Source organism: Plectropomus leopardus, chromosome 23 (assembly GCF_008729295.1).
Source record: "Plectropomus leopardus isolate mb chromosome 23, YSFRI_Pleo_2.0, whole genome shotgun sequence".
NCBI lineage: Eukaryota > Metazoa > Chordata > Actinopteri > Perciformes > Serranidae > Plectropomus > Plectropomus leopardus.
Window position 1 is genome coordinate 16,132,417 of NC_056485.1, and position 25,801 is coordinate 16,158,217.

The window sequence follows — 25,801 nt, forward strand, 5'->3', positions numbered from 1 at the left end:
CAGAGAGTGAAGACTCTGTGAATACAGCTTGTGTCGAGGTCCTAACTTTGCCCCGTGAGATTAAAATATCTTAAACATGAATCTAAACTTAAAAAAATACAGTTGCATTTAGATATCTTTGCAGAAATTAATGAAATACTGAGATGAACCTATTGTACTTTTATTTAGTTATTTATTCATTAGGGGTTGTTTTTTTTTTTTAAATCCCTTAAAATCAAGAGGGCCTCATGACCCCCTGGGAAGCTTTAGTGACCCACAGTGAGGTCGAAACCCCCAGGTTGGGAACCAGAGGTGTATGAAATGCGTTGTTGCGGTTCCTATTTGTCACTTCCCCACAAAAACGTGAAAATAGAGTCCAGATTGAAAATACCAAAATGACAATTTAACATATTAACACATTAGTTTTCAAGTGCAGGGAGAACTGTTACAGTAAGCACATTACATTGACAAGAAAGCAAAATCTTTCTGCATTTTCCAATGAAATCAGCCGAGAAAAAAACGAGAGGAAACAAAAGAATCCATCCAATCAATCAGTGAACAGCCCCTTAAACAAATATTGCCCATTCAGCACAGCGGTGTCATGCATTATTGCTGACCCACAAACAAGCTAAAAAACAATGAATTATAATGCCACTGGGGCGTTGAACAAACTCTACAGCTCATCACAGAGAGGATCAATAGAAAGAAGAGACAGCATCGCCTAATCAGAGCCTCCTGTTCCTCCCTGGAATAATGACCCATATGGAGGAGGCAATATGCTGCAGAGTGGCTACCAAACACAATACCTCATTTAATCATTACACCCCAGAGTCCAGATCATTACTCAAACAATCTGTCTGTCGTGATCCGGCAAGGATCTGGGAAAAAAAACCATCCAGCAATTATAGCCAGGCACAAATATAACATCAAAAAGTCGTGAGATTTAATGGGAGGTAAAAGCCAGAAAGCACAATAAGGTCACCAGCTATAAATTGTCTTTTAAGTAGGCTACCAGTGACTCATTATGAGTCTGTACTGGAACAGAAGAAAACTATGATGATAAGGCGACCACTGAGTCTGTCAAAATGTGCTTTTGAGCTGCAGTAACTCACCACGAATCATTTTATGTAGAAAGACACACAAAGGAGGTCAAATTAATCTATACAGTGTAGTCAATATATATGTAGATGAGTTTCCAATAATACAGAATATTCTAAGAGAAATAAAATGATGTTAACAGACACAACTGGGTCCCATTTTCATGAAACTGTGCACCAGCATCATAAAATGAACCAGTGCCAAATAAAAATGAGCCTTTTATTTGATAGTCTGCAGTATCGCACTTACTGGATTTAGAGGATTTGGATAGGTGACACTCTGCAACAAAGGTCATCAGCCCAGTCTGGATTAGGGAAGTTTTCATAGTGTTTTAAACCCCTAAACTAAGAAAGAAATGGTGTAATTTTTAAAAATATTTTTTCCCAGGTAAGCTCCGACAGTTTCACGTCCTTCTATATGTTAATCCAGAACGAAACAGGGAGAAAGGAAAACAATCTAGCAACACTTGAGTCGCTACAGAGCTGCTAAATACTTGCAAACATAACAATCAGTATCCTCAGTAATAACAAAAACAGTTTCTGTTAGAAAAGGGGTGAGAATATTGCTGTTTAGTGATAAAGGGGCCCGAGGCAAAACCGGCTTGGCCCCCTTTATCACTAAACGCACCCCTGTCCTGCTGAACATTTACGTATTAGTCGGCTATCAAGTTCCAGTTCAGATTCAAATCAGCTTTATTTGCATGACAGATGCTTGCATATTGGAGCACTACATGTAGCTTATGTGAGAGAACATGGAAATAAGCTAAATTAAATGTTGCATGTAAAAAGAGGGTGAGCTTATAGAAGTATGTAGACAGACAAAACATGTATTTAGTGTTTTCTGTCATTTTCTTATTTATTTATAAATCTGTTTGGTTGTTGATTTGAATATATCCTGACTGAACTGCACTATAGGTGCTGCTTCATGTTCATATAGCATTCATGCCAATAAAGCAATTTGAACTGAATTGGAAAGAAAGGATACTACAGGCACAGTTATAAGTCAGAAGTGTCCATGCGCGTTAATGTGCTCGTGTGCGAGAGGTCCATATGTGCATGCTGTGTACGTGCGCGCCAGCCAGCCCAGCAGCACTCATCCCGCATCAGAGGCACAAACGCGCGCGCATTGGCTGGAGAGAGCGAGAGCGAGAGAGAGAGAGAGAGAGAGAGAGAGAGAGAGAGACGACCGTCTCCCGTTTTGTTGCACGAGGAGTCGCGAGGAGCCTCTGATGACAGACAGACAGCAGATCCGCTGCCTCACTGACTGCGACACCTTAACAACCACCAAACAGCACCGACACCAAACAGATGAAGGAGAGCCAACTGTAGGCGAGGAAGAGGAGGTGGATCGGAGGCTTTCCTAAAAATATAGAGAAGAAAAAAAATATCAGGAGAGGAGGAGGAGCGGGGGCAGTGAGCCGGGTGGCCGGGACACGGAGCCCGTCCAGCGGGGAGAAATCACCGCCGCGACCGTCACATCACATCAGTGCTCGGAGATGACAAAGGTGGGTGACGGTGTGTTGCCATTGTGTAATATCAGCATCCCTGTCCTACATGGCGCCTTTAATCCCCGCTGTGGAGTAGTAGTAGACATGCACGGTGCTGTAAAAGAGAAAATGTGGCACATTTTAGAGGTGTTTGTTGTGCCGGCGCTCCGTGCTGGTGCTGGGGACAATTACGCACCGCCGTTTTTTCTATAGAAGACACTTAAGGAAATATCCACATCCCAGACATGTGTGCCATTTGATGCGCCGCGGAGTGATTTCACCCCCTTAAATCTGATGTGGCCCACATTTCGTGGACCTCTTTTAGGGAGATTTTTTTTGGTGTTTTTGACTGTTAGAAGCGTCGTGTGTGTTGAGGAAGATGATGAAGGGAAGAAAGGAGGAGGAGGAGGAGGAGGAGGAGGGGTATTTGTTGTCTCCTTGAGCGCCCGAGGCTTGTCTGGATGATTGATTTCGCCCGTTCGGTCAGATTATGAGTGTGTGAACACCTATGCCGGCAAATTAATTAAACTGCACACGGAGATTAACCGCGCCAGATTACTAGTGTGAACCCTCTTTGTGTTTTAGGAGGAGAGAAAGCGGGAGGCAACAATTAATGACAAACTATTTACATGTTTATTGGATGTAGTAGCACCACACTGTAAAATCTGACCAGTTGATTTTACTTTTTGAAAATGAAAGTAAATTTAATTAATAATCTGGATTTATGCGTAAAATGTGAAAATGTCAAGTTGATTTTACTCAAAGTAATCTTTGAAACTGGTCACATTGAAAAAGTTAATATAACTGTTACTCCTAATTTACTTCATATTTAAGTTTACATAAAATCTACTTAATTTTGTGAAGTTGTTTCAACTTAAAAACGAAAAGTGAAATTACCTTGTTCTTTTGTAGTGTTAGCAACTTCAGAAAACCAAGTTAGTCTGATTTATTTTGATGATCACAAAGAGGATTTTGCCAATAATGAAGTTGAATATCTGCGAGTTCTGTTTCGTTAATATGTTAATTAATAATACTATATGGCTGACTAGTCTGAAATCAGCTGAATGCAGATATAGTGTTCAGTTAACTTGGTTTCCTAGAAGATTTTATTAAACGTTTAATTTTTAAGTAAAGTTTTAAGTAAAATTATATAAATATAACTAAACATTAGGTAAACGTAACAATTAGATATGAAGTCAACATAACTTAAGACTAATAGTCATATTCACCTATGTTTTTCAAAATAATCGGTTCTCTAGATTTTGTAAGTAAAATCAACTTTTCAGATTTTACAGTTTAATTGTTAAGTTTACATAAACTGTTATCATATCTACTTAATTATGTGAAGTTGTTGCAACAGAAAAAACTTCAATCCTCTTTGTCACGATTAAGTTTTGTCATACTAATTTGGTTTATTTAAGTAGCTACCCCTTAGAAAGAACAAGGTGACTTCACTCGTCATTAAGTTGCTGCAACTTCACAAAGTTAAATAAATACAACCAAATGTCAAGTAAACTTGGCACTTTGATATAAAGTAGTAAAGTTACATAAATTAAGACTTACCGTTGTATTTATTACCTTCGTCAAGGCAATCAGCAGCATCAGCTTGTCAGATTTTACAGTGTGATTTTTGCATGTGTTTCACACAGATTTGCTCTCCATTAGTTGATTGCATGCTGAAGTTTTTTTTTTTCCATCTGCCCCGTTTGGTGCTGCAACATCAATTAAATATTTTGTCAATATGTAATGCAGCTTTGTATTTGCAGCAGATGGCAGGCTGGATCTGGCAGCAGTGAAGTCACTGATAATGATGAAGAGCCACAGTGCAGGGAGATAAACACAAAAATGGTTTGACAGTGACGAAGCTTGTTTGATGAAATCTGTATTGAGCATAAAACAAAGATAATGGGTCAATTAATTTATTTGCTATTTGACAGAAAATTGGGGCCATCAGTCAAGTCAAGTTAGTTTTATTTATTTACCACTAATTTATTGGAATCCATGATATCTTTAGACACTCAGTTTGGATCAGGAGAAATTCCCCCAAAACACCCAGAGGGTAAAGAAAGAGAAGAACAGAAAATATGTCATAATATTGCATAAATAGCGCAAAATTGTTTAGCTTCTCAGATTTGACAATTTTGCTAATTTTCTCTATTTCACGTCCCTGTAAATCGAGTATTAGGGCTGCAACTAACGACTACTTTAATTAAGTTCATTAATATGCTGATTATTTTCATGATTAATTGATTAATTTTTGAGTCCATGAAATTAAAAAAAAAAAACAAAACAACTTCCCAGAGCCCAAAGTGACGTCTTAAATTTGCTATCATACGTATATGAGAAAGAAAAGCAGCAAAGTCTTACATTTAAGAAGTTGGAACCAGCAAATATTTGATATTTTTGCTTCAAAAAAGGCTGAAACGAAAAATGTATTATCAAAATAGCTGCAGATTTATTTCTTTCGATTGACCAATCGATTAATTGACTGATCGTTGCAGCTGTATTGTTGGGTGTTTGACTGTTTGTCGGACAGAACAAGCAATTTGAAGACGTCGTATATAAGGCTACAGGAAACTGTCATGGCAGAGGAGAAGATTTTGGGGGTGGTTGGGGACACGCAGGTGACACCTCTCCTTCAATATTAAGAACATGTCCTAGAACTGCCCCTTAATATTTTTTGACAAAACCAAAGACATTAACACTATAAACTGATGTAGAGAGGCACAAATTAAAAAATCACTAAAATGCAGGAAATTAAGTGTTTGATGCAAAAAATACTCTGACGGAGAACCCCCAAAACCCTGTTTTATATGTGCTCTTGTGTAATGTCTCTGTTAATTGAGTGTCATCAGGTTTTGACTGTTGGCACTTTGAGGACGTCACTTACAATAAGGCTCCAGGAAACTGTGATGGTGTAGGCGTGGATTTTTGCAGAAAGTGCAGGGGACACATTCACCTCAATATTTAGAACAAGTGCATTTTGTGATCCCCAGCGCCAAAAATAAAAACATAAAAGCAGCAGAAGACTTATCTGTCTTATCTTGTTCCCAGTTGTTCTTTTGTTTTACATGACCGTGACAGTTTTAACATTTCTGTCACTTTTTAAAGACTACACCATTAAATACTTGATATCAATCATCATTTTTACACTGATTCAAGCATAACCTGGACTTCATACCCTCCTCCTGTTCTGTCTGTCTTTCTGTCTCCTCTCTTTGTGTCTGTCCCTCTCCTCCTCTGTGTCTTCAGGAAGTAGGTTAGGAGAAGGGAGGGGAGGTGACTTAATAAACCCTTTTGCAGCAGGTCATTTACAAGCACAGACCTGAAAAGGTTCCTTTTTTTTTTTTTCTTCTGGCATGTCCACAAGAAAGGCACAAGACCGAGTGATGAATGTGTGCTCTGTTTGGAGAATGGCAATGCAGTGAATAACAATGGAGGCAAAGGGGGATAGAGGAGGTTAGAACAGTGGCGCACACACGCACACACTCGTAAATAGAGGCACGCACACACACGTACACAGAGCGTCTTGAAAAAAGTCAATATGATAAAGTGTGCTGACTAAGATTCACTGCATCGTCGTGTTAAACCTCATCAGAAGAGTCTTTTCAGTCTGAGGGCGCCCTTTAAAGGCGAACGCTCTGTGAAAGGAGTTTATTTATACAATATTAGACTATGATATACAGCTCTGTGGCTGCTCGCTGCACACTACAGCGTTCCTGAAGATGGTCGCTTTCAGGCCCCGAGCCAAAAAGGCAGCACTGTTTACAGCCCCCCCCAAGAAGCGAAGTGACTCAGAAATGTTGGTATGTGACATAAATTCCTCCGTTTGTCCGAGTCACCGTCAGGCTGTCTGCAGATGTTGCCTTGAAGTTGGATGTCTGACAGCTCAAAAAGCACATAAGTGTCTTCGAGCGCAATAATCTGGACTTATAAGTAGATAAATAGGAGCTTGCTTAAAGCCTGGGTTTGAAGAGAAGTACAATCAGCACAGTAATAAAAGAATATGTTACTTTCTTAATTTTCTCAGATCAATAGATAATTAAATGATCATTTTTTTAGCTCAGTTGTTGCATTGCACGTTCCTGCCAAACAGGAATATGTTTAAATTTGTACGTTTCATACATTCAACGTTACTGAAGTGATGAAGTATATGAGCTGACTTTTCATAGTGAGGACGATGCGATGGTGGACAGCGAGACCCCAAGGCACCTGCTAAGCTGCAAAACAACGAACAACAAATCAGATCTGTTTTTTGGCAACTCATTGCTACGTTTTTTGTAACCAATTGCAGGTGTTTTTCAGCATCCTGCCACTTTTTTTTTCAGTGGGCATAGTACCACGAAAAGTGGTTGTTTTTTACTGAAACGTTAAGTTTCCAGCCACTTTTTTGTCAAGAAATATGTTTTAGTGACCTGTTGAAGTGTTTCAATGTTGATAATGCCACAAAAACAGTTGTTTTTTTTCTCCAAGACATTGCAATTCTAGCGGGAATAATTCCACGAAAAGTGGTTGTTTTATACCAAGACATCATTGTATTTCTAGCAGGGGAACTGCCATGAAAAGCAGTTGTTTTGTCTCAAGGAATCTCTGTTTTTTCAGCTGGGATGGTGCCACAAAAAGAGGTTGTTTCTTGGCGAGATATTGCTGCCTTTTCAGTTAGGATATTGACACAAAATGCGTTTGTTTTTTACCCAGACATCACCTCATTTGTAGTTAAAAATAGTGCCATGAAAAGTGGATTTTACTGAGACATCATTGAGTCATTGAGTGAAAAGCAGTTGTTTTTTTACAGAGACATTGTTGCATTTCTTGAGGACATCAGGTTTTGCATTTTCAAGCAGGATAGTGCCAAGAAAGAGGTTGTTTTCTTACTGCAACATCCATGGCTTCTCCAGCCATGATTGTGCCACCAAAACCGTTTTTATAAGGCCAAACATGATCTTTTCCTAACCGTTACCACATAGTTTTTGTGCTTAAACCTGACCTCATCTTCCCTGCAGCTTTGTTGAAAGACAACGTTTCTATTAGCTACATAATAATGTACATCTACACCACGTGATGCATCTGTAGTTTGCAGAAATGTGGTTTGCAGAGAGTGCTTGAAGTTTTTGTTAGATAAATGACCTAAAAGATGATCAAATTTGTTAGAAATTCATTTTCTTTCAGTAAATTTACCTAATAATCAATTGTTCACTTCTGTTCGGGCTTTCATCATTGATTTTTACATTTTACAAGTTAAAGTTGATAGATATAAGAATAATGTTATAGCTGCAGCAGAATCAGAGTCAGATCATTATCATTTTTATGTTATTTAACCTTTATTTAACACGGTAGTCTATAAGATGATATTCTTATTGAGAGATGTTGAGGTGAAAACCCTCCTGATGGTGATTTTGAAAAAAAAAGGCAGCAGAAAACACAACAGTAGCAGTAAAGCTTGGAGTGAAAGAGACGGTAAAGCAGCGCAGAGCTCTGACTCTCATGAGAACGTGCACAGAGAAAAACAACAAACACCAGCAACCCCCCCAAATAAAATCATACAGGAGCTCAGGTAGTGTTGTCTCTCTTCTTCTGCTGTAGACAGGAAGTGCTGTACGGGCACAAACATTTTGGGGTGTGGGAGGATGTGATGTTTGTGACCGAGGCCGCCGGGATCAGCACGTTGTCTTGATGTGTATTAGTGGAGGTCGTGACTGGTGTTTAAGATGGACCTGAGTGATTAGAGCGCTTGTGATTAAAAATTTACTTGCGGGCATCTCAGCTCGCCACAGAGAACCGAGGGGATGTGTGTGTGTGTGTGTGTGTGTGTGTGTGTGTGTGTGTGTGTGTGTGTGTGTGTATTTATTTTGCAACGTGTGGATGTAAGCCAAAGCTAGATTAATGCTCCATGTTAACAAACCTCTTGGTATGACCCCGGGTGGCCTGCGGGAACATACAAATACATTCTCACACACCATCCACTTGATCCCCTGCTGAGTTAAAGCAGGCCATGAGCTACTTGCAGGAGAAATAAGCACACACATACACACACACACACACACACACACACACAAACAAACAAACATTGAACAATGGCCAACTTTCAGCCACTTTGATGCATTAGTGCAAAAGTGCATTTTTGTCTCATTGTGGCTCTTGGGAGCAAATTGATTTTGATGTGCAGGCGTGCCCGTGCACACAAAAACGTATTTCAGATAAGAGGTGAGATGAGAGGTGATACATACATAGAGGGAGTGTGTGAAGTAAAAAATGACCTCCTGTCCTTGCTTATAATCGAGTCAGATTGATCCCGAGCTGAATAAGAGACACCAGCAAGACTTTGTTCTCAAATGTTAATGATGAGTCAAGTGCTTAAAATGTTTTCTGTTGATGAGAAATTTATTCAAAGCGCTCTTTATCCCTTGTCAAAAAAAAGGCTTTTATTGTGGTGCCGGTTGTCAGCCGTGGTTCTTACTGGTGCCAGATGAAAACAGATGGACGAGGGTTTTGTCAGGGTCTGGGCCTGGCTCCAGGGAGCTGCCCTTGGTGCGAAGGTTTTCATCTACTTGTAGATGTCCGACAGCCAGATTCCAGCAGACCCAGGATTAAAATGGTCTGGGCAGGAAGATTACGGGGAGCAAAGTCCTGTATCTGGATGGCCCTGCTGTTCCGTGCAGCACGAAATGCATTATTTATTATTAATACCGAGAGCATCTCAGATTGGTTGTTACGGCTGGACAAACTTCTCTGTGGCAGAGTCTCCCCCAGGTCACCACCCGGACAAAGTCTGAAGCTTGAATTTGATTTTTTAAAGACTGTGATTATCTGATCTCCAGTGTTTTAAAGCCTAGAGGTGCACATCATGCTCTGACATCTGAAATCATATTTATTTTTCTGTATGAAAATTGTTGTATTTGTCTCTTAATACTGCCTTTACTGACATTCAGTTCAAACAGCTGAAAAAAGTTTAAAATATTGCAATATATTGCAATATATGTTATTGCAATACTAAGCCTGGGGCAAAACATTTAAAATTGCAGTAATATTGTATCGTAACCAAAGTATCGTGATAATATTTTATCATGGGGCCTCTGGTGATTACCACCTTTAGTATGCATGGTGTTTTAAAAACAAAAAAAACTTCAGTGCACACAGGAAATGTGCAGTTTCTGCTTGTTACTGTAAGCTAAGCATATTTTCAAAATAAACTTCCAATATAAGTTTATGTCATTTTAGATTTACTGTGTTAGGTTTACCTGACAAAAGTACATGGCTAGGCAAAGGCATCTAAAATATTCTGCTTGGTTTAGAAAAAGGATCATGGCTTCGGTGAAAGAAAGTAACAGTGTGACGTATGTTATTGTCACTTGTCACATATAAACATCACATACTATGTGACCCACGCCACATACTTCGGTAGTTAAAAAAAACTTAGTGTTGACTTTTGGTTCTACACGGGACATGAACGGCAATCTGCTGGGTGAAAGTCCTGTGTTTGACCCATCACGACCACCTCCCAACATGGACTTTCTTTCTCTCTATACTACGTTAGTACCTCTTAGTGTCTAATAATGATGCAGCCCAGTGTGTCTCATAGAGATGCTAAAGGGTGCCTTGCTGCCTCAGCACCATCACCAAGGGCCACTTATCAAGCGGCTATTTGACGATTTGGGAGTGAGAACAGATTGTGATATAAAGTCTTCAAACTGCTTAGTTTGAATATAACTGTGAACATTTTAAATACCACATCAATTAGGCAAACTAGGAAAATCATGTGAAGCTCCGGAAGAGCTTCTAAATGGACCTCGTAGTCTCAACAAACTCCAGTATTGAGCACAAATGTTGCCAGTTGTTCCAATCAATTCATGATTATATCTATTCTGATTTAGGTAATCGGATTAGAGTTTTCACGTAACCGTTCCCATAATAAGATTATTCTATAACTGGGATTAGAGTGGATTATTGGTGTGCACACAAACCCAATGTCGTGTTTACTGTTTTAAAATTTGTTCCTTTTCTTTGACAGATTGGGTTTCTTTTAACTTTGTCCTGCCTGAAACCTTTAGTGAAATAAGGGCAGGTACCGTTAGAATATCCTGGTGTTGATCAGAGCTCTGATTCGAAAAGATGGGCGTTGTATTTACGTGCTGGCGTTGCCCTCCTAGTGGTTCTGTTCCCATGAACTCTAAGGAAACACAAACCCCTCTGAGGAGAGAAGGACAAGGTGTATACGGCAAAGAAAGCCACATCAAACAAAGCACAAACGTCCAGGAGAACAAATGAGACTGGTCAGTAAGGACATACTGTGTTGGCTATCAACGGCAGGGTCTGTAACAACGAGCCACTCGATACGTTATCTATAGAATCCAAAATAATCACGAAACCAGATACTCAGAACTGCCTGTGCCTGTCTTCAAAGAAAGGCTTCAGCAAAAAAGATCTGGGTTCGACAAATGCACGACACCACTGACTTTTAAAGAAAGATGTGCAGTATACGATAAGGAACACTGTTGTCTGGTTTGAAGAGTGTCTTTCTCTGTGCCTCTCCTGAGCAAACCATTGCAGAAAGTCTTTTTATCACAATGCATCATATTACTTCTTATTCAACAGCACAAGGTGAAAGCAGAAAAACGTGGACAAGGATTAATAGGGACGCCTTCAAGGCCTGAACACTGCTGACGAATGCATTCCTATATTTTACTGGATGTTGTCATCTTTAGATGAGTTTGGCATAAATGCAGACATATCCATTTTTAAACTTCCTTTCTTCTTAAATTTCAGAAATTTGCTTTGGGGCTAAAGGCAATGCTAATTCTAGGCCTGTAAGGGTTACATTGAGAAAAAAATTGAATAAAATCCCAATATTACGAGAATAAAGTTGTAATTTTGAGAGAAAAGATGTAATGTTATGAGAAAAAGTCATAATTCAATAAATGAAATGATACTATTTCATGAATAAAGTCACAATATTATGAGAATAAAGTCAAATTTTTGAGAAAAAAGTCCTAATATGATGAGAATGAAGTTGTAATTTTGTGAAAATTAAGTCATTTTCTTAAGTCATTTTAAGAAAAAAGTCAAAATATTACAAATGCAAAATAGTAATTTGAGAAAAATTTATCTAGAATACTGTCATATTATGTAAAAAAAGTAAATCATAATATTGAGAATAAAGTTGCGATTTCAAGAAAAAAGTCATAACATTACAAGAACAAAGCTGTAATTTAATGAGAATAAAGTCATTAATTCAAGAATGAAATGCTGTGAGAATAAAGTTGTAATTTTGAGAAAAAAAGTCGTAATGCTATGAGAATAAAGTCACACTATTTCAAGGATAAAGTCATAATATTTAGAGAATATGTCATAATATTTCAATAATAAAGTCGTAATTTACAAGAAAAGAGTCTTAATTTAATGAGGATAAAGTAAGAAGATTTCCAGAAAAAAATCAAACACAATTCATGCTTTTGAGTTAGATTTTTGTTCCGTTTCCAGTTGTTTTATTTTCTTTTATTTCCTCAGTTTGCTCGCACACTTTTTCATCCTGAAACGATACGTTTGGTCTAATAAACTGGAGGAACTTAATGAGTGCGTTGAGCTGCGCAGGCAGGTGAGTAAAAGCCTCTCTTAAGTGCCAAAGGTGTTTCCTCCGGAGCTGCACAGACCCTGCCAGCATTAGTTAGAGAAGGACTTTAAACCCGCTGGGGCAGACAGGAATGTTTTGAACCTGCAGAGTGTGCGTGTGTGTGTGTGTGTGTTCCCGGGGCACGCTTACCTGTGTGTATGTGTGAAAGTGATTGCCTGGCTATGCATGTGCACATGTGCTTTATTTATTCACACCGGTGTCTGTGTGTGTTTGGTGGAGGGGAGGTGCAGAGGGCGCCCTCCCCTGGGGGTTCTAGTCTGGCCCCTTAATTAATCCGTTTTCTGGCCGCAGGGTCTCTGTTATCAGACCATTACAGAGAGCCTGGCTGCGTCCTAACAGCACGATCCCACAGAGCACAACACAGGTACACACACTCACAAACACACACTGCTATAGTTGTGAGGACACTCAGTGAAACAAATGCAGCTCTTAAAGACTGATGTGTGTGTGATGTGTTTGTGCCAGAAAAACTTGGTTTCTTGGTTTTTGTAGTTTTGGCATTGGATCTGGAGTTCAAAAGAATTCATGCAGGGCAGCAGTCGGGTGATCAGACCCTTAATTAGCCCTGTAATACCTGAGAAAATTGATTTCTCTCAAAAACAACTTGACAAGACATGGCCCAAAAATGTGCAAGATATTATTTAAGAATTACAAGAAAATTACCCGAAAAAAGCCGGTACACAATTGTGTGGCATAAACACCGAATAACGAAAATCGTCTGATTATGACCGACAAATTAACAACATTGAGTAAAGACACACACTGCATATGAATACACACAAACCAATGCAAAAGCATGACCAGAAATAGGCAAAAATTAACAAAAACTGAACAGCATGACCAGTAACACTGCGTAAAGTGGCACAATTAAACAGCGGCATGGCCCAAACCATTGCATAAAGGCACCAAAAACCACAACAGCTTTGTTTACACTAGCCCAGCCAGCTGATCATTGGCAAAGAAATACACACACAACACAGAGAAACAACACCATAATCTACAGCAGACACAAGATAAACCCGAAAACAGTCGACTCACCCTCCCAGTCAGCGCTGCTGTGCTTCTTGTTGATGCGAATAAAGTTGGAGACGCCGTTTTTCCATGGAGAGGAATCTCCTCAACACACAGTCCCTCCACTCATCCTTGCATTTCTGGGTCAAGTCCTTTTCGAGTTGAGCTTTGTGCGGATAAAGTATACTCCTTCGGTGATCGCTGAAAACGTTTTTCAAAGCTGAAGATGAGTTTGCACGTGCAGCTTCTCGGCTAGCGGCTGCAGGTGCACGGTCGTCAGCACTAATATGACTTTGGTTTTTAACCATAAAACAGAATACTGCCACTGGGAGTTGTTTTTTAGTTTACAAAGCTGCTCCAGTTTCTACCTGTTTAAAAACTTGCATGTTAAGCTGGGCGGGCAGAGACGTGCTCTTAATGCCAGGCCTGTGTTGCACCAACTTTAAAAGTATTTGCATCTTTCTGCATAGATGGCCTTGTTTTATATAAAGTGAGGGCTTTCTTTATATCGGTGATGCACTTCTTTAATGTGTAGAGACCAGAGTTTCTGGCTGACAATGTCTGCTTACATGAGGTCTGCTTGAATGCCCTGAGTGTTTCTTCACCTCTCTTAAGCCCTCAGAAAGGGCGTCGCCTCACTCTGATTGGTCGAGTGGGGAGACGCACCAAGCTGTTCTCAATTCATACTTAGGAGTGAGTGCCCACAACCTGTGCAACAGGTGATCTGAATCACCCTTCAAGCAACAGAATTGTGACATCCAGCTAAAATGAACTGGAATAAAAGGAAATAACAGTAAGTACCAAATATTAGGGACACTGTGACCATCACAAGTATGCTACATATCTTACCCCATTAACACTGTGTTTGCTCACACAGGTCAAAAGATTTTCTTCAGGTGTGTTTTCATAATTTCACAGATGTCTACTTTTTGCCCAGCATGAAAAAATGTATAAATCCTACAGAAATTGTGTCATTCAGCTCTCCTTGTCTTCTGTGCTGAGATTTATATTAAATCTGGAATTCGCATGTACAGTCAGGTCACAAACAGCACTTTATCCTAACCTAATTTACACTTAAAAATTAACATTTGAAAACAAGTTTTATCCCTCAAACTGCCCTTTAACCTTTCAAAAAACCTAAGCAAATTGGCTTGATTGCTTTCAAAAACAAGAAAATCAGCAAGAAATTAGTAAAAAGATACAATTAAATTACCTAGAAATAAGTAAAAAAAAAAAAATTAAAAATGAAAGTAAAAAAACAGACAAAGCAGAACAATAAATGACCTGGGGAAAGTGCTTAAAAAATATAAAATATAAAATAATTTTTTCCCCTAGACATTTTCTCTAACTTTTTTAAAAAAACTAATTTTCTAAATCTACCTATTTCGTGCAATTTGTGGAACATTTCTACAAAGGTGCCCCCCCCCCCCCCATAAAACAAAAGGCACACCAACTTGAAATGTGATGTCACTCCAGGTTTCAGGGGCTTAAAGAGGACCGTCCAAAATGTCCCTATTTTGCAACGTCCTCATTCTCAAACACCATGGTCCTCACAAACATAGCAAAGCAAGAACATACATAAAAAAACACACACTATAAACACAAATAGAAGCAAGCATGGCACAGAAACACAGTAAATACAGGTGTGCAAGCAGTCGGATATATGCACATTGGCACACCTAATTGTACACACAAACACTAAATGCAAAGATACTCAAACACACGTATATACACAAATGTGCACATAAAAGCTAAACACAAATACACAATCTCTCTGACAAAAAACACGCTCTCCTTTTCTTTAACTTTACCCGAAACACACTTTGGTATCAGTTTGGTTGAGATGCTTGAGCGGCCTGTGAAATCTGATTACAGTCTTACACAGCTTCCCTCAGCGGTGGGAGGCCGATCGCTGTTACTGCCGCCTCACCTGCCCCGTCTGGCTGCACCTCCACCCGATAGGCTGTTCCTCTTCCCCCGCGGGTCTCCGTCTCTGTGCAGCACTACCCTGTATAATGATGCTACAGGCTGGCTCAGTGGTTCAGCGGATTCTCCTGTAGCTGAGAGGTCGCATATTTGATCCCTGCCGGCGCCTGTCCTGCTAAGGTTGTCCTGATTTATGGTGCCTTTGTTTCGATGTGTCATATTTAGCATCGACATTTTTTAGTAATTTTTAGAAATAATGACAGGCAGAAGTAGAAAAAGGCTTCGTATTTCTAACTGGGGACTGTTCATTTTTGTTGGTGGAAATGACATTCGTACAGCAGGGTTGCTTGAAGGGTGATTCAGATCACCTGTTGCACAGGTTGTGGGCACACACTCCTAAGTATGAATTGAGAACAGCTTGGTGCATCTCCCCGCTCATACACAGGCGACGCCCACTGGCACACCTGTATTTACTCTGTTCAAATTTGCATCAGTTTCTTAATTACGCTATTATGAAAGTTGGTAGAAATGCTGTGGCTGCATTACTAATGTTTCCAGCTTATAAACTACTGAGTCGGACATGCTCATGTTTTCAACTTATGTAAGAGCACATTAATGCAATGTTTAATCAATTTTTACACCTTTAGTTGTTTGTTTTGGGTGCTTCAAAAAGAAACCACCACCCAAACTCTATATGTGCAGAGAATCGCTTTTAATGCGGCCACAGACACAACACTTTATTACCCTTTGAGCAAATCTAAAGCTTGCCATGTCAAGTACAGCTGACAGGGAATTAATTGAAGTAGACGATGACCACAATACATTTGCCAGTATTTGTTTTCCTTTGTCGTCGTCTGAGCAACAAAGCTTTATTTAAACCTCATTGTGTTGATACAAAGCTTTGCACTTCTTCCACATCTGCTACAGAAGGAGGCGAGCAAATTACTTCAACTTAATTGTAGAAGCGATTTAACCATGGTAATAAACAGAGACACAAGATCACCAGGAACAGCAGTTGGCTTCTTTGCTGTCAAACCGAAAGTAAACCATGTGGACTGGCACATTTGTTCGACGTCTGGTGTTTCTGCAACTTTCCGTGACCTATTTTCTCTTATTTCAACCCATTTTCTCTATTTTTCTTTTATCTGCTGTCCGAATATCTGTTTTTTTTTTTTTTTTTCACCTGCTTTGTTGCTGATGATGCGGTGATACATTCAAATATGCACCATCACTTCCAGTGTGATTTTTAGCTGTAAATAGGAGCACAGACTGTTGTTTTTTTTTCATTGCAGTTTTATCTTTTACTTCTATGTAACAAGTTTGCTCTCACCTCATTTACTTTAATCCTTTTTTCTTTAAATTTTAAGGATGCACTGATAAAACAGCTGCTTTTTTGCTTGCCAAAAGAGAAAAAAAAAATAGCATACCCTTCAACTTATTTCTTTTTTTATCTTGTCCTCTTACTTTTTTCCTTCTCTCCCCATCCTCGCCTCTCTCGCTTGACACCAAAGTTTCGCTGCAGGCAGCGTGCCATCTGCTTTTGACATTTTTAGAATGAGGAGAACTTGTGAGAACAGCGTGTTTATTATTCCATTGTGGTTAATTATTCAGACTCCGGCTCTCCGTTCGGAGCGGTCAGTTATCTGGAGGCTTTGCCCCGACACAAAGCGGGACTCTCTGTGAAGAATCCGGAATTTGGAATCCATCGTTCCGATTCCGTTCTGCTGCGGTCCGGAAGTGACAGTTTGAGCCGACACCAGAATGCTCCTATTGTCCAGTCCAGCAGTTATCCTTTGACCTCTCGGCCGCTGCTGAGTGCCAGAGCCTCAAAGCCACTGGAGCCACATGGGAGCGAGCGACATATTCACAACAAGCCATCTTGCCTGTTTTATTCATAGCAAAGGGACTCTTTGTCAGTGATGATCGGACAATAGTGAGTGCACGTACAGTGCTCCACTGGACACAAATCTTCATTCAGAGGAAGTTATTTTAAAGATAAAATTAGCAAATAAATATATTTTAACACATTCTGATATTACTGCAAGTTACAAAGCATGGAATTAAACACACAAAAAACAAGTCTCTTCTCTAACATCTCAGCAATGCTGAACTCTTTTTTTATCAACTTATCATCACCAGAAACACAACTTCAACTGAATAAGTGAGAGAGTTGGATGAGAGTGGGGTTTCCCATACATTTATATATTGTGGCGGCCCACCATTAGACCATTTGATTTTCTAGTTTTGGAGCTGGACTGTTCATTAGCAGCATTGTTGGAACATTACACCATTTGGTTATTCATTGCACCAAACTCTTGGAGCACAGAGCGTACCCTGGGCACAGACGGAGCAGCCGAATGTCAGGTGCAGTGAAAGTGAAACTTAAGCCTTAATTGTGCAGGATCAAAAACTTTGCTGCCACTCGCTGCATCAGCAGTGATGCAGGTGTTGCTCCAGACCATCATGGTGAAGAAGGAGCTGCTATTGAAGGCAAAACTTTAGATACACTGACTTTTACCCATTGTCATGAACTTTGGGTGGACCAAAAGAAGGAAATCATGAAATCTCCTCAGGGTGGCTGGGCTCAGCCTTAGAGATAGGATGAGGAGCTCACGCATCTGGAGGGTGTTCGAAGTAGAGCCGCTGCTCTTTCATGTTGAAAGGGGCTAGTTTAAGCGGTTTGGGCATCTGATCAGGATGCCACCTGGGTGCGAATTTATGAATTGTGAATCTGATTCTCTTACCCTAACATTATTTTCTTAACCTATGTAGTTTTACTTGCATAAACCTAACCACCCTAAATTTACACTAAAAACTGTTCTATGTGCGTTTTCATAAGATGCCATATAAACTGTTGCATGGCAGTACGTTGGCGTGGGTGGTTGCAGATTTAGCGAAATTGTGCTTGTTTTGCAACTACCATGTGTAAATTAGCTGAATAAAGCTTTGGACACTTAAAAACAGGTTAGGACACTGTTTTGCTTTTAAATTGACTGACTGGTGTTAATACAAGGAGTAATTTTAAATATATGAACTATGTTTAAGATATTAAAGTTTTCTTATACTGCTGAAGCTATATTTGCATTGGTAATTTATGTAAACACAATAGTAAAATGGATCAAAACACTGATAATATCTTAAAAGTCTTGCATGCATAGCTCAGTGTTACTGTCCTGCCCCTGGCTGTATTAAATCATTCTCCCTTGAATTTTCTTACTCATTTTCTCTATTTGGTAACCTACTTTTTCTTCTCCCTTTTTTTTAAATGACATGATTAACCTGAAGTTGTTCACCTGAGTATGTTGGGGCCCTTGGTACTTCTTGCCACTATTTCCCCCCATCTACACCGCTGGTTCTCATTACAGTTTGTGCTTGATAGCAGGAGTTATTACAAAGACAACAGATAAACTGAGAGCTAGACATGTACGGTCATTTGCGATGAGCAGATTTATGCAGTTAGGAAATTAATACTTTAACCAGGAGAGTCATAAAGCGAAAAAAAACAATAAACCTAGAGCAGAAAGCTATAATGCCAGACCTTAATTAGTAATTCTATGCAAACATGATTGCATTTATGGTGTGTTAAGGTGTTTTGTGAGGAAAAGTGCATCGACCACACTGGAAAATACAGTTCAATGGCAAGGAAACAACATTCAATAGACAAGATGTGATCTTGAAAACAGATGCCATTACCCCTGAGGCTAAACCCCTAACCCTTGCCGGCTTTGCGCCCACAATGCTGCATTTACAACCACAGCATAGGCTAATGAGACGATAAGCCCCCATGCAAGCAGCAATAAGCAAGATCAATACACGCTAGATCAATAAAACCTTGCTCTGATAGTGGAAATCCTGCAAGCAATTAGAAAGCGCTCGAGAGGGCGGCGTTCTCGTTCATGCTCAATTATGATTGGGTCAAATGGACATAATTGGGTGTCTACTCTGTTGATTATCGTTGAGGAAAGTGAATCACCCCGTTTATCATGCTGATAGGAGAGAGGTCCCTGGTTAATTCTGGTTGTGTCTGCGGTGATAATTGGGAAATAAAAAGCAAGTAAGCCATGATATTGTGGTCAGTGTTTCAGGAGAAGTTGTGGAGTAATTAGTGAGAGATATAGGCAGGGAGGATGTCCTGTTCTGATTAGATCTGGTAAATTGATTCAACAAGGATTGGTAGTGCATATTTATCAAAGACAAAGAAAAACTTAAGTTTTAGGGAACAGTCAGTTTAAGCTGGACTGAATTAAGTCCATCCATTTGGATGTGCTAGTAAAACCTTTATCAGGTGGCACCCAGGTGGCGAGTTTACAAATCCTAGGATGGCAACAAAAAACGCACACCGTACTCTCCCTATGAGTGGCTAGTACTCGTTGGTTAGCTCAGTCAGCTTTAGGTAAGTACAGTTATGTAGCTTAGGTTTAGGGAAAAAACATGGTGACTAAGTATCTTAAAATAACTCATAGTTTACTTGTTTACATGGGACATGTACTGGTAACCACTGGTATCAATGGGGAAAAGTCCTGTGTTTGTTTGACCCATCCACCACTCCAGTCAGACTCTTTACATGTACTTTCGGTATAGTACTTCCTTATTTGCTCTTGTCAGTGCATTAGTCATATGATTGCAGCCTTTTCTTTAACCCAGGCATATCCAAAATCTGATCTGATGGCCAATTGTGGCCCTCAGACAGATTTTAAACTTTTTTTTCCCCAAAGTATCTTATGGCCTGCGACATAATATTGGTTTATGCAATACCTCTTTGCATTTTTTAGGTCATCTCACAATGTTAGGACTATCATACCTATTTCGAAGACATGCACCAAGTAAGAACTACTCAAATAATGTGTTTCACACACGGGCAGGTACAGCTGTGATTGATTTTATCTGATGACTTTCGTTATTAGTGCGTCCTTAATCACTCGTCACTGATCGAGTGCTTGCCTCCTCCAAAGCTTTGCACACCTCTCATCCATTCAGCAGGTGTTTCGATATACTGATCACACTGTGTGTCCGTCCACTTCGGCAGCATTTGCAGCCCGCTGATGAAAGTCGACAAGCTTTTTTATACAAGCCTTTAATGTTCTGTCTGTCTCCAATTGTGACAGCGTCTTTGCTTAATTGCAGCATACAGGCAGCTCTTTTGGTTTCCTGCTCTGGTGCTGGCAGAAACAAAGCTCTCCAGGTTGAGATACTGAGATACTCTCGGTGGGGGGGATGCAGGACGGAGCGGAGGGGGGGGTGTTCCGGTAAGGGGTTATTACTGAAAACATACAGTCACTCTAAGAGGAACTGGCGTGTTTGGATTCATAAATCTAGTTCGTTTGTCATGCTGATGAAGTGGAGCTGTCTCTTTTATCTTTACTGAGAAAAAAACTGCAGCAGAATAAACTGTCATCCAATAAAAGCAGGAACACAAAATAGGCTGCGGTCCAAACGAACCTGCTGGATGGCTCAGCTCCCTCGGCTCTGCACTAGTAATTGGCGCCGAGCTTAAGCACAGAGCAGCGGCACATGGGGGCTTTGTGGAAAAACCTACAATTACGTTTCTGTAACAGAAGCAACAAAAGCAAAGTGTTTCCGACACCCTGGTTAGCTCAGCTGATGTGAACTCCGCAGGTCGGAACGGTCGGACCGGCAGGAAGCTGTGATTTCATGTGGTGGAGGTGCTTTAGAGCTTCGCCCCGGAACATCAAATTAATTTGGCGAGGAGGAAGCCTGCGTCTTATGTAAATGAACAGCTGAGTTGCAAAAGCACATTGAGTTCCCTGAGCAGAATATGAATGCAGATAAATAAAGAGGAGGGAGTGATATTTTGAAAGAGTGCTTCCCTCCCTGAATGTACACACACACATCACCCCCCGCTGGATTCAAGTATACACATAAACACACACACACACACACACACACACACACACACTCACACACACAAAAGCAGCACAACAGCAACCTTTTCAGTGTTATGGAGTTATTATGATTCAAATTGCTTTTTTATTTTTCTGCAGTGAGTCTGGAGTCGCTCGCATGAGTGACAAAGCATAGAGGCCTGCTGGAACACATACAAACCTCTTGATTGTTCATTTCTGGCCGAGGACTGGAGAAAATTGAAGCAGTCGCCTCTTGTTGTTTAAAAATTATTAAGGTACCTCTATATGGAATTGATTTTCTTTTGTGAAAAACAAGGATGTCATCATTTCCGCAACAAAACACTTCAGTTCAGATAATTTAAAGGTACTGCAAAGGTTTGTGTTGTTACAACTGTTTTGCACATTCGTGGTCCCCAGAGGATAGAAGAGTCGAATCTGATGTGGTTATATCTGAAATATCTTGACAGCTGTTTGATGGATTGGTATGAGATTTGTTAGAGATATTCAGGGTGCACAGAGGATGAACCCTACTGATTTTGGGCTGTCACACAAGTCATTTTTTATTTGTTATGTATCACTGAATTTCTATAGTTAATGGCATTTTTTAAAATTCCATTATTTAGCATTACAATACAGTTTTAAAGTCCATATTGACAGCTGTCTACTTCAATGACAGCTAATAATAAAGGAAAATAATCAAATATTAAAAAATAGGTTTTTTTTTCAGGGCCAATACCGATTATTAGTAGTTGAAGAAACCAATAAACGACATTTGGAACAGATATGCATTCACTCAGATTTTTTTATAAAGTCAAGTGGAAATTTAAATAAAGAATTAATGAATAAAAAATAGTTCCCTAAAGGGTTTTACAAAGTAGAATTTTTGATTGATTGATAGATTTATTTCGTGTGAAAACAGCAATGAAAAATTAAGTAATCAAAATACAAAAAAAGAAAAGAAAATATATAGATTTATATTAATGATTAAATAAATAAAAAAAAAAAACATGCTCGAAAAAGAGTAGGAAGAAGTACAAACTTATTTAATCCCACCCCCTATTCTCTATTTCATTAGTTCCTCCCACTTTTTTTTTCACTTTTTAATCAATTGGTTTTATCGTTGATTGTTAAAATGAAACACTGATATAGATAATCCGCAAAATGCCAAATATCAGCCCCAATAATCAGTCAGGTCGATAATTTTTTGACCCCTTATTGAAACTATATGTTACCTTATTTTACAAAACAAATATTATATCATGATATATACAACTCTATGATACAAGATGACATAGCCTGATAGAAATTTTGGGCCATATCGCCGAACCCTGCTGCTTTTTAAACATACTGGCAGCTTAACCTTCATTGGAAAATATCCTTTGTCTGCTGCTATTATTCTTTCAGGGCAGTGACTAGCTTTCCTTCACCCCTAGCCGCTGTTATTATTCAGACATTATCACAAAAACGTTGTCGAGGCAAAACACAACACATCCCAGCGAGGGTATTAAAGCTGCGGAGAGACGTGGAGCGTGTTTGTATGCAAAGAGAAAGAACAGAAGATGCGCTTGTCATTTGACTTCGCCAAAGGGAACATTGTCTCGCTGATGTTTTCTGTCTCTCTCCCCCCCTTGTTCTCTCGCTGGATTTGGCTTAAGGCGCTTGCCGGTAAGAAATGATCTAAAAGGCTTTCATCAATAAGCACACAAGTACAAGGCCCGATGTTGATTCTGCCCGCTCAATCACTCTCAGGCCTCTTTCATTTTCTCCCTCCGTGTTCTCTGATTGTCTTTCGTCAAATCTCATTTTCCCTCCCCCCTCCGCCTCACCTCACCCTGTCCTTCACTCACCCCATTTTCTCCCCGCTCTCCCCCTCTCTGCTGCTGCTCTCATCACTCTCTCTGGGGGGTCATTTAGGGCGAGATAAAGCCTGTATCTGTGGGTCCACGGGGAGTCTACCCCCGCAGACAAGTAATGATCCAGACACACTCTCAGGCGCACACATTAACATACATGTTGGAGACATACACTCGATTTGATTTCTCTTTTCTCTGCGTCTCTAACAGGTCCAGGAACAGGGTGGGGCAGATGCTTAAAAAGCACCATAGGGACGGTAGCCAGAGAGCCCTGACTACCTTTACTGTAAAGATAAAGGGTTGGAAGATAGAGTGATGGAGAGAGGAAAAGCCCAGTGGAGAGGAGGAGGAGGAGGAGGAGGAGGGAGGGAGTTGGTGAGGTGCAGTTCAGATTAAAGTAATGAGGATTGGAGGGAGACTGTGGGGAGACGGAGATAAGAGAAAGAGTCTTTGCAGAAGCTGTGATGTTCTCCGGCTCGAGGCTCCTACAAAAGTAAGAAGTGTTTGATTCGCGCTGATGCCGCCGCCGTGTTCACCGGCTGCTCGTATTAAAGCTCCGACCTCCCAGTCAGTAAACTCTTTGCTTATCACACACTCAGCTGCTTTTTGGTTATAAATAACAACATGTTTGGACTTGTAACAAATTCAGATTGTGGTTTAAAATTAGCCAGCTGCTTTATGCTGCAGAGAGACGGAAAAAAAGCATTTCACGGGTGTTGGATGCTAATCAATTTATTTTTGGGATCACTGCTCAAAAAAGGCAAAAACAAACGAGTGAATTAAAACAATTTAGAGGTTTTACCAAACCGTATCTGCCTTTGTAAATAAAGAATAAGAGTGCAGAATGAGAAAGCATCGATAAGGTCCAGCTCGAGTGCACAAAAGCACAGGATTTTACAGCTAGTTTACAACGTTACAAACTAATCTACCGAATTACTTTCATGCACCTGATTTATTGGCGAACACAGCGATCGAAAACAGCAAAATAACAAGAAAACAAGAAAATACAGTCAGGGAACAGGGTGATGATTGAGAGGGGTCGCTTTTGTATGAGTTTATAGATTGTTGTTTTTCTTTTTTTTTAAGGAAAATCTTGCACTGCACTTCATAAACATCTTACTCTCTACATCATTAAATATTTGTGACTCACCAGCCCTGAGAGAAAAGCACAGACAAAACACAAAGATAACTGTAAAAAAAAGTGGAAAAAAAAAAAAAAAACAGGTTTTCAGGGCTTTTAACTCTGTGATCCACTCAACGCTGCAGCTTCTATAGACTCATTTTATGCTGCTCGGAGCCTCTATCTTGTTGGCCGTGGAATAGCTGACACAACTTCCCGATATTGCCTTGATGTACCCCCCCCCCAGTATGAAATGGCTTTAAAATAGGGATCTCGGGCTTCAACAAATGGCATGAAGTTGAAGGGTGGAGCAGTGGAGGGGGGTGGGGGGGGCAAGGAGGCACAAGTGTGGAAAATAATTTCAAGCCTCATATCTCAGATTGATTTTGAGGATTTCAGAGATAAAACCTCAGACGTAAGCAAACAGCCCTCCTGGAAAATGAACAGATTTCTTAGAACAGCCTTTGAAGGATTTCGTAAAACTTAAATCCCGCTTTTTTTTTTTAAATTTCCCCACACATACACACACACACACACACACCCCTCGGGATTTATACAGTAGCTCTCAACAGTTTCCTACTTTAAAAAAAAGTCTTTCACTGTCCTACTCTCGAGTAAATCCTCAAATCATTAAGAAAATAAAGTCTTTGTCCCTGAGCTTTGACACATTGGCAGCTGCAGATGTTAAATTTCTGCAGCTGTTACCGGCGCAGCCTCGACTCCACAGCCTGTCCAGTTGTTCCTTTTTCTTTTTTTTCTCCAACAAGGTCACCTTGTGAAATTGTACACCTTTAAAACAAAGTCAGCGCCAGAGTCACTGCACCTTGTAAATAGTAATAATCAGATGTGATACCTATTGATCCCTGCAGGGCAGAAAATTTTCTCCGAGCTGCAGCTGGGAGGTCGGACCTCAGGGTCAGCTGCCCTCGAGCCGGGAGCGATCCGATGTCTCGCTCAAGGACTTTTCGTCAATAGGAGCGCTCTTTCGTGACCTCGGGGGATTTAAAACTTAACTCTAGTTTTACCGTATCCAAACATGCCAGGAGATTTGGCATTCTTACACTATCATGTGGAATATAGTGGCGTCCCAGGAGCGTGTGTGTAGCAGAGATAGTTTGTTCGCTTGTGTTTTAAAGTGTACTCATTGTTTCTGGAAAGAGTCGCTGCTGCTGAATTTTTTAAAGGAGCACTTTACAAATTTTATGCGCGTCAAAGTCGATTTACTAGTCACAGGGAGCACTTACTCGGCCCTTGAAAACAGTTATGTAATGTTTTTTGCACTCCTGAAGTCGCTTTGTTAAGTTTTGGAGGTTAGTGATTTTGTAACTGGAAGCGTGCGTTTAAAAGACTTGGGCTTTTTGTAGACACATTTTCACATAGAAGTGAGGGCAGAGATGGAAAAATGTCAGTTTTATTTATTTTTACTTTTAAATAAATAATTTATTTATTTTATTTATTTATGTCTTTATTTTTATTTATTTATTGTCTTTATTTTTATTTATTTATTTATGTCATTATTTTCTATTTATTTATTTTTTAATTATTTATTTTTATTTATTTAGTATTTATTTATTTGTTTATAGAGATAAAGAATCCCTTGCCATGTCAGTGAAGTCAGTTGATTTTCTAGCAGTTAACCCTCTCTATCCACTTGTTCAGATTATTTGTCCTGTCACCTTTTACATTTTTTTAATTAATTTTTTTTTTCCAATTTGCAGGGTGTTTCTTGCCAAGTTGCTTGTTGCCTTTTTTCCATCTTTTAAAAAGAAATTAAACCAATTTTGCTAAGGTGTCGAAATTCTTGTGAAAGGCTTCTGAATGCAGCACAAGAAAATG

General features: G+C 39.8%; 1 protein-coding gene across 1 annotated transcript in view; it reads left to right on the forward strand.

Annotated features, from left to right (window-relative positions):
* Positions 1-2,311: 2,311 nt before the first annotated feature.
* Positions 2,312-25,801, forward strand: part of gal3st3 (galactose-3-O-sulfotransferase 3) — a 36,977-nt gene continuing 13,487 nt past the window's right edge. Inside the window, exon 1 of the mRNA XM_042512541.1 lies at positions 2,312-2,581. The gene's annotated coding sequence lies outside the window, so the exon portion shown is untranslated. The remainder of the gene's footprint in view (positions 2,582-25,801) is intronic.